Here is a 14,091-nt window from a genome sequence, read left to right as displayed (position 1 = left end):
AGATAGGTCATCATGTTTCAAAGCAGGGACACGGGTCCTGGTCCCAGGCCCTGGAGACAACTTGTCTATCCTGTCTCTCTTTGCTCTGGTCAGATACACCATCAGGGAGTGCAAAGAAAGACTTTTGCCAAGCTTCTTGGAAAGCATGGGGATGTGGGGACAGTGCCAGTCACAGCAGGTGCTGGTGTGGGATGTAAAGGAACCACTAAGGGGTGGCTGGGCACGGGGGCACAGTCTGTACCGAGACCTACTGTGTAACCCAGCTCTGACTAAGAGCTCAGAGCTCAGCGCTCAGAAAGAGCTCAGGCTGATGGACCACTGATGAAGTGACTACGTGAGTGAATAAAGATCTGGGTGCAGGCCATGTTCGACATTTTGTGGGATCTTTTCTCTTTTACCCTTCTGCACCCCATTTTCTTTTACCATTTCACACCCCCCCCTAACGCTAGATAGAAGAGAAAACAAGACAGAAGGGAAAGAGGTGGTGTTATCATTAAACTACTTGCTGCTGATTAGGGGCACCAAGTTCCTTGGGATACGTTTGATCTTTGCAGTCAGGATATCTAATTTCTTTTTTCTTCTTTGTTCACAACCATGGCTTAACAAACCATGGTAACAACAACCAACAGTTACCAACCAACAACCCACTCTGTCCCTCGGGGCCCTAGCACTTACAGACCCTCTGAGAAGTCCCCAGAATTCCATATGTTACACAATCACAGAAACTATCTGCTGCCAGTAAAATCACGCCCCTGCTAGAGCATGAGGCAAATCATAGTCAGCTGCTGTGGGCAGTCTGAAGCAGCCCCTTATCCCACACCTGGGATTAAAATGAAAGCATATTCTTATAATACTTCTGTTTTTTTTTTTTAAACCAAACTTCCAAAATCATCACTGTGCCTGGCCCTGTTGTTAAGGGATTCACATTCTATCAAGGAAGAAGTGGAGTTAATATCCCTGGAGACCTACTATGTGTTAGTTACCATTGAAGGCTTTTTCACATACACTACTTTATTTTATTGACATGTATGAATGTTTTATCTACATGTATATCTGGGTACCCAGTGCCTGCTGAAGCCTGCTGAAGAAAAGGGCATTGAATCTTCTGTAACCAGAGTTGATAGGCAGTTATGAGCCACAATGTGAGTTGGTGGGAACTGATCCCAGGTCCTCTGCGAGGTCTTTGCCCACTGTGTCATCCCCCTGACCCACATTACCTTACTGAATCTCCAAAACAAGCCGGGAGGATACATTTTATTCTTTTCCACTCACAAATGAGGATCAGAGGGGCAAAGTGACCTGCCCAAATGTCACAGCTGATGGATAGGGAAGCTGGCATCTGGTCTAAGCCTTTATGACTTCAGGCATGCATACTTTTCCTGGAAAAATATTATGGTCTTTATTTCAGAGGCACCCAAGAGAGATGGAGATGTGACATGTGAGCCACGGGCAACGGAGGCTCAGAAGGGCTTCAGAGGAGAGTCATCAGTGATGGGTTTTAAAGGATGAATAGAAGTCTATCAGACAATGAAGGTGTGGAAACCAGCAAAGGAGGGTGAGTGAGGGAGTTGGAAGATTTCCCCCCAGGAACTGGTGGGCTGGGAGCCACCTCTGCTTGTGCACTCAGCCCTGCAGCCCCCTCAGGGGAGAAGACTCTCTTCTCACTCTGGGAGGAAACAGATAGAACCCTAATCTCAGGCCAGGAAATCTGTTGTGAGCCCCTCCTGACACCCCCTGCCAAACCAGCTGTGTTTCTGAGAGGAAGGAAGGGTGGTGTGGGCCACCTGGGATGAGAGCTTCCTCTGAAATAGACAAGGCAGTGGGGAGGGCTGATACTGGCAGTACATTTGGCCGGGGCAGGCAAGTTGTCTGGAGGGCCCATGTGTGTGATAGGACCCTTGCCCCTGCCCTGAAAGCAGAAGTGGCTTGTCACATCTCCTGCTGATGGGCTCTGGGTGTCTTTTCTGTGCCTGGAATTTGAGGACAGCTTGGCATCACTTTTGTTTGTGTGGATGTGCACAGTAGGGCTTCAGTAGATCCTTGGAGGTGGAGCAGTGGTCAGATTTCATGAATTGACAATTTTGCTGAAATGCGGCAGACTGCAATTCATTTCTTATCTGGTTCGTCAGCCCGATTGGAACCCCGGGTTTAAGGAGATTAGGAGGGAGGATTGGAGGCCTCCAGCCATCCTACCTTTTAAATTGTGCACGCGTTTGGTTAGCAAGGACTTAAAATAAAGGCAGAGGTTGAATTGGGTGCCTTGTGTGGAGACGAAGCTGAATTAGTCAAGGTAGTCAGGTGGCGAAATGGAGGGCCAGCTGTTCTCTCCACACTCCACATGAGCCCTTTAATAGTGCTTGCTGAGCCCCCTTGCCATTCTTTTCTTCCCATTCTAGCCCGTGCATCTTCTTACTAGGAGAAGTTGCATGGGTGGTGGGAATGTGGGACATCACCCCAAGTCCTCGGCTGAAGCTCCGTCTACTAAGTTGGTGTTTGTGTTTGTGTTGCCCTCTCCAGACTGCTGTCCAAGGCAGTTTGTTCATTTGGTTTTTTGTTTTTGTTTTTGTTTTTTGTTTTTTGTTTTTTTTGTTTTTTTTTTTTTTTTTTGAGAGCCCGTCTTTTGTAGTCCAAGATTGCTGTGTAGCTGGGAGGGACCTTGAACTCTTGATTCTTCTAACTCCACCCCTGAAGCACTGGGCTCACAGGTATACGCCACCCCACTAGCTCAACAGAACATTCTTGGTTCAAGACTGAGAGCTGTAGGCTCAACACTGCCACCTAACAGAATGTAAGGGTCCGATCATGACAGCAGTTTCTCCAAAGAAGGAGCCCAGGCTCACGCACACAGTGAGCCAAATTCCAGCCATGGTGGGTGTTATTAGAGGTCAGTAGTACCTTGGCAGAATCCTTGCTGGGCTCAGTTGGCTGAGAGAGACTGTCTGGTGGGACCTAGCCTGGAAGCACCTGCCCAGCCAGGATTGTCACTGACAACAGTGTCATGGCACGGCTAACAGGCTGTCAGCTGCAACCAGGGTAAGGCCTTTCCATCTCTTGCCCTCTCCACATGCATCCCCATATCAGCTTCCCACCGGGGCTCTACTTCCACCAGCATCGGTGCTCTTCCCGAGGGAACACGGGAACACACAGGTGAGGCAGAGTCCCAGTGATTGAAGCCTCTACATTCAGTTGTTGAGTGACCCAAAGCCACCTCCAGTGGCCATCAGTCTGTCTCTCAGCCCCCACCAGTTCCAGCCAGTCCTCTCTCTCGGCAAGCTTCAGCCTGGAAGGCTCTATCCACTCCAGTCAGGCCTGCCTGAGGTTATCTAGGTGTTCTGGTGACTTCTGAGGGCCTCGCATGAAAGATAACGCCCAAATCAACAAATCTGCCATTGTGGCTTTGAAGAGACTGTTTCAATCACTTTATTTTGTCTTTATGTCAGGTTTGCCAGATGGCGCGGGTCTTTCTGAGGTCCTGTTCCGAGGGGGCGCAGGCAGAGCTGGTGCAGCTTCAAAGCTCCTTTTTAATCTTTAGCAACATCACAGCGGCGGGAAACTGCCTCGGCTCCCTCAAGTCTCTCCCACAAAAGAGGCGCGGCCCAGGCTCTAATGAAAGCCAGATAAAGGGATGGCTGGAATCAGAAACAGAGGGAAAAGAGCAGTCGTTAGTCTTTCTTGTAGCTGTTTCAAAAGAAATTCTAAGACAAATTATGGCTTTGGGTGTTTTTCTAAAGGACTGAAGCAGGGAGAGGCGCCGGGGGAGGAAGCTTTGACCCCTCAGCACCCTTCCCTCGCATGAAAGGCAGAGGAGACTGAAGAAAGGCCGAAATACAACAATAAACTTTCCGCGTGTGTGCGTGGGGATGAAAGGCGCGTGGCATAATTAGGGGCGCGGGCTTGGGGCGGGCGGCCGGCCTTACCTTGCCGCCAGCGCTATTAATGAAGAGGCTGTCTTCTTTTTTCTCTGGAAGGGGCGCCTTTGGTTTTCGGGAACAGGGTGGGGTACCAGGCAACGTGACTGACATTGGATGCAGGCTAGGAATAATGTGCCTTGTGCCACTCTGCCACATAAGGGGCCCACGTGCTCCCCGGGGACTGCCAATACTCTGTCACAGGTGAGCCGAACGTAGATGTCTCTCAGTTTCTGCTGCCTTTAAGGTTTCAAGGCCCTTGTATAGAGAGTCCCTGGGCAGAACTGTTAGTCCTGCAACCCCAGCCTTCCCTCTTGTTCTTGGGAAGGGGGAGAAAAAGAGAAAAGCCATTAGTTATAGTTACTTGCTGTCTATCTGGGTTATGCAGTGTTCTTGTTGTTTGGTTGTTTTGTTGCTTTGTCTTAAAAATTTATTTATTTATTTATTCACTCATTTAACATGTATAGCTGTTTTGCCTGTGTATATGTCTGTACACCATCTACATGCAGTACCTGGAAGAGACCAGTAGGGGTGTCAATCCCCTGGGGTTGGAGTTACTATGGTTTTGAGCCACCTTGTGGGTGCGAAGAATTAAGCCCAGGTCCTCGGCAAGAGCAGCCTGTGCTGAACTCTCTCTCTCTCCAGCCTCTGATACAGTAATGTCTTAGAGCCACATGGCAGGGCTTGAGGGGACCAGAAAGCTAAGTTTTGATGGACTGGCAGGCAGGAGAGATAAAACCGGACAGGATGAGGACCTCCTGGGGAAGTCAGGTGGACATGACCGGCCCCTGAGCATCCTTGTCAGGGCACCACTGGCCTGGAAGTTGATGAGGAACACTTGATCCCGGGATTGCCTCCCCACAGGGCTGTAGCATGGATACTTAGACTAAGGCTCTGGCTGGGAAAGGGCTCATCAAGGTCACGCAGCTGCTCAGGGACACATAAGAGATGCACTGAAGGATGCAGATGCTGGGGTTCAGAGCTTTGTGTAAAGTCTGTATCCAGTGGGAGAGGTAGATGGAGGGATCTGGCCCCCTCCCCCACCTGCCACTTTGCAAGGCGCCCTGATCATAGGCCCATTGCCTCTTTCCCATGATCCAACTCTTCAGATGCTTCATCAGTGACTGAGTGAGGAGCTGAGGTGCTGAGAAGTAGAGGACCCCAGGTGACAGAAGAGCTGAGGTCGGCTCAGGGGAGAGGGCTGGATTTGTATCGGGTGTCTTACCTTGGGGCAGAGGACAGAGCCAGTTGTCCTAGCCAGTTTGCCAGGGCTCTGGGCTGTTTCAGTGTGTGTGTGTGTGTGTGTGTGTTTGTGGGGGGAGGGGTACTTCAGGTTGGAGGTTGTAACCACATGGGGAGGCAGACTGCCACCGCTCGGCTGCCTGTACAGGCACATAGGCCTGATCAAGCAGTCCCTGCAGGCAGCACTGTGCAGTGGGGAGGTTCAGGTACTGACGATGTCTCCTGGGACTTGAATCTTGGCTCCTCAAACTCTTATCTGGGGACTTTGAAGACACAAACTACCCTTCATATGTTCCTCATTTTCCTCATCCACAGAAAGAGACCATAATTACACTCACCTTAAGGGCTGTCATGAGACTGGACGAGTTCCACAGCAGTACCCAGAACACAGGAGCCCAACAACCAAAGCTGCTTTGATTGGGGAGCTCTCAGTCTGCAATGTCAACCAGAACAGGGCTCACGAGCCACCAGAGATGACAGCCCCAGGTCAAGCTCAAGTGTCAGGAGGGTCCTCTGGTAATGGTTCTTTTCTTCTCCTTCTTTCTTGTCCTCTAGCAATACACCACTGTTTCGTGGCCTTGCTGCAGTTCTGATGTGGGGCTGATCCTGCTGTGGCCATGTGACCCTATTTCTCAGCCCACAGTAATTGGCTTAGGAAGATCTGTGGCCAATGATGCTAAATGAATCCTCCCTGAACTTTGGCCCCACAGTACTAAAGAAAATACACTTCCAAGCTGGTGTGGTACATGCTTGTTACCCAGTGCTCAGTGCAGAGCTAGGAGCAGTGGGAGTTCAAGGCCTGTCTAGTCTATATAAGTGGGATGCCACCTTCTTCATCTTTGTAAAGGAAGTTTTGGCACCAGGAACAAATGAAACTCTTTGTCAAAAAAAAAAAAAGGTGGAAATAAGATGGGGGAAGAAGGGGTAGAAAGAATAATCAAAGAGGCAGCTCTGTTCATACCCTTGACAGATCCAAACACCTTTGCAATTGTCTTAAGGTTTTACGGCTGTGAACAAACACCATGATCAAGACAACTCTTATAAGGACAGCGTTTAATCAGGGCTGGCTTACAGGTTCAGAGGCTCAGTCCATTATCATCAAGGCAGGAACATGGCAGCATCCAGGCAGGCATGGTGCAGGAGGAGCTGAGAGTTCTATATCCTCATCCGAAGGCCATTAGGTGAAGACTGGCTTCCACATGGTTCGGAGGAAGGTCTCAAATCCCACCACTACAGTGACACACTTCCTCCAACAAAGCTACAACAAGGCCACATCTCCTAATACTGCCACTACCTGGGCCAAGCGTATTCAAGCCACCACAGCAATCAAGAGGTTCAAATTGAGATTCTTGCAGTTCAAAGGGTCCTGATCTATGGAGACTGGCCTGTGGGTTGAGGGTGTTCCCATCCATGATTCCAATGTTTCCAATCCTCCCTTACCTAGGAGCTTACATTCTCAGATGATCTGCATCATGGGCTAGTGTCATCAGCCGTGGGACCAACTGGACTGAGGTGTGGTTGGTATGGCCACAGTGGCATGGAATGCTCCTGAGGAAGTAGTCAGTGTGCCGAGCTGGGTTCTGGTATGGGGAGTAGATAATGAGAGGTGAGCACTCCCAGCAAATGGTGCAACTCTGGCTAAAGAAGCCCTCCAGGGAGAGAGACTCAAAGCTGTGCTGGAAGAACAGCACCCAGTATTGTCTAGCTGGGATGCTCGTCAACTGAGTGATGGAAAGGGGACTCGAGCAGGTGAGTTATAATAGGCTCAGGGCAAGAAGCTATTGAGTTTCTTCTACCTTGGATTTTATGGGCTGGAAGTGAGTGGCACGGAGGTATTTTATTATTATTATTATTATTATTATTAATTTTAATGCTTCATGTGTGTTTGTGCTTATGTGAGTGTCTGATATGTGTGGGTGAGTGGGCACATGTGTGCCACAGTGAGTATGTGGAGGTCAGAGGACAATTTTATGGAGTCAGTTCCCTACTTCCATCTCTCTGGGGGTTTTGAGGACCACAGTCAGGTGGTCACGCTGTGCAGAAAGCACCTTTACCCTCCAAACCGTCTCTCCAGTGCAGCTCTGTTCTCTTTTAAAGTTGAAATCATTCAGGGCTCCCTGGAAGATACGGTGGGGAGACTGAAGTTCAGGGCAGGTGCACTCACGGTGGTGTGGAGTTGGATGGTGGTCTTGGGTACAGGCAGACATCACAGGAGTTTCTTGTATGTTAGCTGAGCTTGCTTCTTGGACAAATCACTCCATTTTCCTTGAGGAACTCCCTGCTCCCACCTCAGGCCTCACAGTTTGTTTGCGTGGGACTGATCCACACCTGCGAAAACCCTAGAATGAGCTAGCTATTGATCCACCCTTTCAGCTCAGTGCTGGTCGCAATGCTGGCCATGTGTCCACTTGGACCACATAGCCAGGCTGGCTGTGTTGGTCAGATGAGTTAGGGAAAAGGAATTCTACGTTCTACTGGCCCTGGGGCTGACAGGAAGTGAGGCTGGGACTTCTGGGGCCCATACGAGGCACATTGGAGTCTGCTATGTGCACACAGCTGTGTGTTCACGGGAAAGGGAGTGACAGGGCAGAAAGAAATGTGTAGACCCGAATATCCAAATGGATGACTATTTTGCTAGTAGTCACTGGACCTATGGGAGAAGCCATTTCTACAGTAAGTGTGGAGAAGGAAGCAGTGATAGAGAAAAGGTGAGACCAAGGCCCGAGGCCATTATTGGAACTCTTGACTCAGGCCTCTCACTGGAAGGTTCGGGTACCTGTGGCAATGACTCTGAATTGAGGGTTCTGTAGTTTGGTGTTAAAGGTCCTGAGAGTCATGTGGCCATTCAGGTCACAGCCACAGCCTGAAAAGCTATGTGCACACAGCTGTGTGTTCACGGGAAAGGGAGTGACAGGGCAGAAAGAAATGTGTAGACCCGAATATCCAAATGGATGACTATTTTGCTAGTAGTCACTGGACCTATGGGAGAAGCCATTTCTACAGTAAGTGTGGACTCTATCAGAATCTCATCACTAGATGCTTCAATGGTGGCTGTTTCCCCATGGTTAGGACAAAGGAACAAATCTCAAGATTGGTCCCGAGGACTTGACTAGCAGCCAGCTCCATTCTGGCTGAATTTCTGACTGAGCTATCTTCCCAAGAGGATGTTCTCCCAAGAGATCAGGCCTAGTCTCTTAAATAACATTTTGTACTTGCTAGAATTCCACCAGACCAACATTAATCCTTTCTGAGGATGGAGCCTCCATGACAGGTATAAGTAAAAGATTGTCACCAAAGGTGCCAGGCAGGGTGGTGGGCTGGGAAGTGGATTGGGGCTGGGGATATGTGGGGGAAGGATCAGGGCAAGGGGACAGATTGGTAGGAAGAGGCTAGAGACTAGGGTGAGGATGATCTTGGACTCTGGGACATCACCCTGGTGGGTTAGTCACACCCAGGAGCTGACTCTGAGCAAGTATTTTTAATGTAGCTAATTAATTACTTTTAATTTTTGTTAATTAGGTTGAGCCAAGTGTCTCATGCAATCTTGGCAAGAACTTTACAGTGAATCGAGCGCTATCTTCCCAGCCTGTTTTCCCATTAAATAGAAATATATTAATTTTGTTGTTTTTGTGTGTGTGTGTGTGTGTGTGTGTGTGTGTGTGTGAAGGTACCTGTGGAGGCCAGAAGAAGGCTCCACTTCTTAAAAGCTCCAAATCCTTCACACCACCACACAAAGACCAAGCTTCCAGCACAGGGGTCTTTAGGGACAGTCCACATCACACAGAGATGGTTCCCATACACTGGCTCTAGTTGGCTTTGGCACAGCCCAGGAAGCAAGGAGTGGGAGGGAGGAAGACAGTTAGAAAGGGAGTGTGATTGAGCCAAGCACCTGTGAGCATCCGGGGCTTTCGTACTTACAGAGAGAGTGGAAGGGATGCGTGGCTGTGCTGTTCTGTCTAGGGGCCAGACTACGACACTTGGCTGCGTCCCCACATGTCGGGCCGAGGCTCTTTTCCAGGGGCTGGTAATTGGCTGATACAGTTCTTCTGTCTAGACCAGGGCCGTGTTTGCTGGAGAAAGAGACCTGGGGGCTAACTTGGCAAGCTGGGGCCAGAGTGGGAAGAAATGAGGTCCTTGGATTGTTGCCAGCAGCTGGCAAGACCTTCTTTCCAAACTCCTTGCAGCTCTCTCCACCAGAGCTATGAGCCAATAAGCTTCTGTGGTTTATAACTTTCCCAGTCTCGGGTGTTTTGTTAAAGCAACATGGAAAAAGGATGGGGGTGAGGCAGGGGGAAAGGAGACTAAGACAAGCACCAAGCTGGGCCATAGCATGCCAGCCCCTTTGGCTTTTGTGCTAGATGTCCTACCTGTGGCCCATCCTCCACCCCCTTAAGTATGGTACAGTATGAAGGACTTATCAGTTTTAATAGCTGGATGAAGGATCACAGAATATAAAAATCCAAATGCCAGCAAGCAGGTGCTAACGGCAGAAGGGAGGCAATCTGCATATCTGACCCCTTCCTGTCTCCTGAGCCTGAACCCTGGACATCCCCTTATGAGATGGTCATTCCTCCCGTTCTTGGCTAGTTCCTCTCCTGGATGGCTGCTCTCAGGCGTGGAGATAGGATCTCACCTCTGCTCTGCTTACACCCAGTGGCACAGAAACCAGTGTTGTTCCAGCGTGAACAGAGCTTTCCGGCACCCCAACACTCCTCTGGTCCCTGCTGTGTCCTTTCTCACCTCCAGGGCTGAGGTTCTAGCAGACTTCAGGAAGCACCTTGATCAAGTGGCTCTTTGCTGAAAGGCCTCACCGGTGGCTCTCTGTGCTGTGAAGAGGGACCTAGACTCCTTGTGGCTCAACAAGAGCCTGCAGGAACTGGGCCCAGAGAAAATCTAGTGGTTTTCCCCATTCAAACAGCCTTTTCCACTTGCATAATCAAAGTACTTCTAGATCTTTGAAAACACTCTTACTTCCAGGCCTTAATTCTGTGTAGGCTCTTCCCTCTGTCCCAATATACTTCCTCCCCTGGCACTTAAATGTCACTTCTGGGCAGCAGGTGCTACTGAAGCCCTGGGTGCGGCCTGAGCTTGCTGGGATGGGCCTGAATTACTAATTGTGTCTTTCCTGTGAACAGTAAGCTTGCAGGTTAGGGCCATGACTGATGGTGGCTGTGCTACACACCAGGCATGGACCCTCTCACCCGGGCTGCATCGTCAATGTCTGGGGAGCAAATCAGAGGGCTAACTTCCCCCTAGTCCTCACATAGGTATGAATCTAGAGAACTCTCTCTGCTCCTGAGTCCAGGAGGAGACAGAACTTCTGTCCAGTGGCCCTTGTGCACTTAGGTCCTTGAGGAAGAGAAGAGAAGAGAGAGAAATGGCCAGGGGGAGGGAGGGCAGGAGGAAGCATAAAAGAGCTGCTTCACGGCCTGGAAGAAATGTGTCTGCAAGTCTCTCTCATCTCTTGTCCGAGAGTCACACAGAAGAACTTGGAGTCCCTGTCAAAGTTTCAGGCAAAAACAATAACTTGGTTCTGACCTTGCCTCTCTTCAAAAAGCAAGTTGCTGCTGAGCTGCAACATCAAAAAGAATAAATAATTGTTTTTCTTTTTTGTTGTTATGATATGGATCATCTGAGCGGTTAGTGGTAAGCAAGCAGCTTTGATTCCGCTCTGGCTCCCCAGCGCTCCAGTCCCTCTTTATGTCAGCAGGCTCCTGTTTCCACCCCAGGACAGCAGAATCCCTTGATTAAATTCATATTTGTTTTAATCTTTCCCTGTGTCTGATCTCCAGCTCAAAGATGGTCAGGGAAAAAAAATCCGGCTGCCCTGCTGTGGCCACGGGAGGGCCCGTGTCAGGTCCCACACTGTTTCTTCTGCCCGGTGTGATAAGGCAGCCAGCCTGTGGTGCCTGTTTGGGCCCATGGTGCCAGCCCCAGGCCAGCATTGCTGGCAGCTGGAGGGACACCCATGGAGCTGCTGGCTACAGGAAACCAAAGGAGGCCAGGCATGAAACTAGCCATGGCGGTATCAGCCTTGGACTGGACCCCCGAGCTGGACTTGGAATTCCAGAATTCTCTTTACTTTTTTTTTTTTTAATTTTAAAATGAATTTAGGGCCAGGTCAGTTTTACCTGAGTAGCCATGTTAAAATCATATGTAACTTTATGTTTTTCTTTATTTTATTTTTCTACAGTGTTAGGGATCAAACCCAGCCTCCCCTACCCCCACTCTCCCAGCCCCCCAGTGCTAGTACTCTGACACTGAGCTCAGCGGTGAAGATATTTGAAGTTGAAGAACCTACGGAACTCGGGTGCACAGACTAGAACCTGCTTGCTCTGTTGCCAGTCACTGCCAGTTGTCAGGTTTCTCTACACGCTCCTTGCTACTTCCTCTGATCTCCAACACGTTTGGTGAGCAGCCTTAAACACGCAGTGTGGCTTTGAGCATAGGTGTGAATTAGGATCTCATAAACCTGACGCGGATCTCAAATGTGCCACGTATCCAATCACAATGGCCTTCTGATCCTCCTGCCTCTACCTCCCAAGTGCTGAAAGTGTAGCCTTTTGCCACCACACCTGCTTTTACACAGTGCAAAACTCTGGCTTCCTGTATGTCAGGCAAGCGCTCTGCCAATGCAGCTACATCACCCTGGATGCATGTTTTTGATTGTGGTAAGATGCACATATGACTTACTGCTTAGCAAATGCATTTATGTATATAGGAAGGGTCAGCTGGTCCTTTTTATTCAGGAATTCCAGACTCAACCAACCACTGATAGCATTAAAAAACAAGGCTAACAAAACATCGAGGAGAGAGACGGCTCCATAGTGAAGAGCCAAAGGCTGCTCTCCAAGAGGAGTGGGGTTCAATTCCCAGCACCCACATGACTCTCACAACTAACTGCCTGTACTTTGGTTTCAGGGTATCTGGTGCCCTCTTCTGGATTCCTTGGGCACTGCATGAATATGGTACACATCTGTACATGCAGGCAAAACACCCATATACTTTAAAAAATAAAAAATGAGCCGGGCGTGGTGGTGCATGCCTTTAATCCCAGCACTCGGGAGGCAGAGGCAGGCGGATTTCTGAGTTCGAGGCCAGCCTGGTCTACAAAGTGAGTGCCAGGACAGCCAGGGCTACACAGAGAAACCCTGTCTCGAAAAACCAAAAAAAAAAAAAAAAAAAAAGAAAAATGGCTTTTTTTTTTTTTTTTTTTTTTTTTGTGGTGCCTCCTTACCAGTTGGCTGTGTCAAGATGAAACTGAATATCTATTTCCCAGCCACTGGCTGTCAGAAACTTACAGGCGTGTATGTTGAACACAAGCTTCGTGCTTTCCACGAGAGGCAGCTCATGGCTACAGAAGCAGCTGCTCATACTGTCGGCGAAGAATAGAAGGTTTGTGTGGTCCGGATTGGTGGTGGGAATCACAAACAAGGTTTTCCCACAAAGCAAGGTCTTTCAACCCACCACGGAGCACAGCTGCAGTTGAGGAAGGGACAATCTTGTTATAAGCCTAGGAGAACTGGAAAGAGGAAACCTGTTCATAGATACATCATGGATGCCAAATGTGAATGTTCTGAATTCGGTTGTTATAATAAACAAACAAACAGGAGGAAGGGATATCCCTGTACTAACAGATTGGCAGTTAGGGCCTTAAAGAGCTTGGAGAATCTGGAAGCTTTTCAATGTCTTTAAAGAAGATGCTGTCTACCAGCGTGTTGTCAGAAAGTCCTTAAACAAAGAAGGTAAAAAGTCCAGGTCCAAGCCAGGCAGTGGTGGCACATGCCTTTGATCCCAGCACTTGGGAGGCAGAGGCAGGTGGATTTCTATGTTTGAGACCAGCCTGGTCTACAGAGTGAGTTCCAGGACAGCCAGGGCTATACAGAGAAACCCTGTCTCGAAAAATCAAAACAAAAACAAACAAAAAAAAGGTCCAGGTCCAAAGCACTAAGACTTAGCATCGTATTACTCCACCCATCCTGCAACCCAAAACTGACAAATTGCTCTGCAGAAACAATGTGCTAACACGTATGGTGGTCGAGCAGGTCATACTTAGGAATATACATGTATGTAGATACGTGCATGCAGTAACAATTAGTGAAAAAAAAAAAGAGTCCATGAATTTGAAGGAGAGTGGGAAGTGGTATTTGGGAGGATTTGGAGAAAGAAAATGAAAGGGGGAAATGTTTTAATTATATTGTAATTCCCCAAATTAAAAAAGACCACTAAGAAGGAGGCTGAAGACTATGCTAAACCTTTGGCCAAGAGAATATAAAGGAAGCCAAAGAAAAATGCCAGGAACAGATCGCCAAGAGAAGTCAGATATCAGGGCTGAGGGCTTCTACTTCCAAAATCAATCAAAAATAAGGCGTTCAGAGTAACAGATAAATTATTAGACCTCCCCCTCCAAAAAAGAAAAAGAAAAAAAAATCTAAAAGGCCCAAGGAGAAGGGTTGCCTCTGCCTCCCGCTGAGCACTTTGGGCACTTGGGTAAGTTCCGGTAAGTGACGTGACGTGGGCCTACTGCTTGCCTAGTTCTTTGTCAACGTGACTCAAGCAGGGTCACCCAGCATGAAGACACCTCTAGAGAAGATACCTATGTCAGATTGGCCTGTAGGTGAGCCTGTGGAACATGTTCTTGGTCAGTGTGTGACATGGGAGCGCCCAGGCCACTCTGGGTGGTAGCAACCTGGGTAGGCGGTCCTGAGCTGTCTAAGAAAGCAGGCTGAGGAAGTAAGTCGTGGTTAGGTGAGCCACTAACCACCATTCCTCTGTGACCCCTGCTTTATTTCCTGCTTCCAGATTCCTGCCTCGGGTTCCTGCCCTGACTATCCTTTGAGCGTTTTCCCACCTTGTTTTATCACAATAGAAAGCAAGCTCAGACATGTGGGGTTCCCTGTGGTCAGTTCTCTTGGTTTCCCTCCAGTGCTGATCATGCATG

At 48.9% G+C, this 14,091-nt stretch overlaps 1 pseudogene; it reads left to right on the top strand.

Moving 5' to 3' along the window:
• Window positions 1-12,404: 12,404 nt before the first annotated feature.
• On the top strand, window positions 12,405-12,942 carry LOC147002363 (small ribosomal subunit protein eS6 pseudogene; annotated as a pseudogene).
• Window positions 12,943-14,091: the final 1,149 nt, after the last annotated feature.

The sequence above is a fragment of the Mus caroli genome, unplaced genomic scaffold (assembly GCF_978045245.1).
Source record: "Mus caroli unplaced genomic scaffold, Mus_caroli_1 scaffold_10, whole genome shotgun sequence".
In the NCBI taxonomy this organism is placed as follows: domain Eukaryota; kingdom Metazoa; phylum Chordata; class Mammalia; order Rodentia; family Muridae; genus Mus; species Mus caroli.
This window is presented reverse-complemented; position numbering and strand designations above follow the sequence as displayed.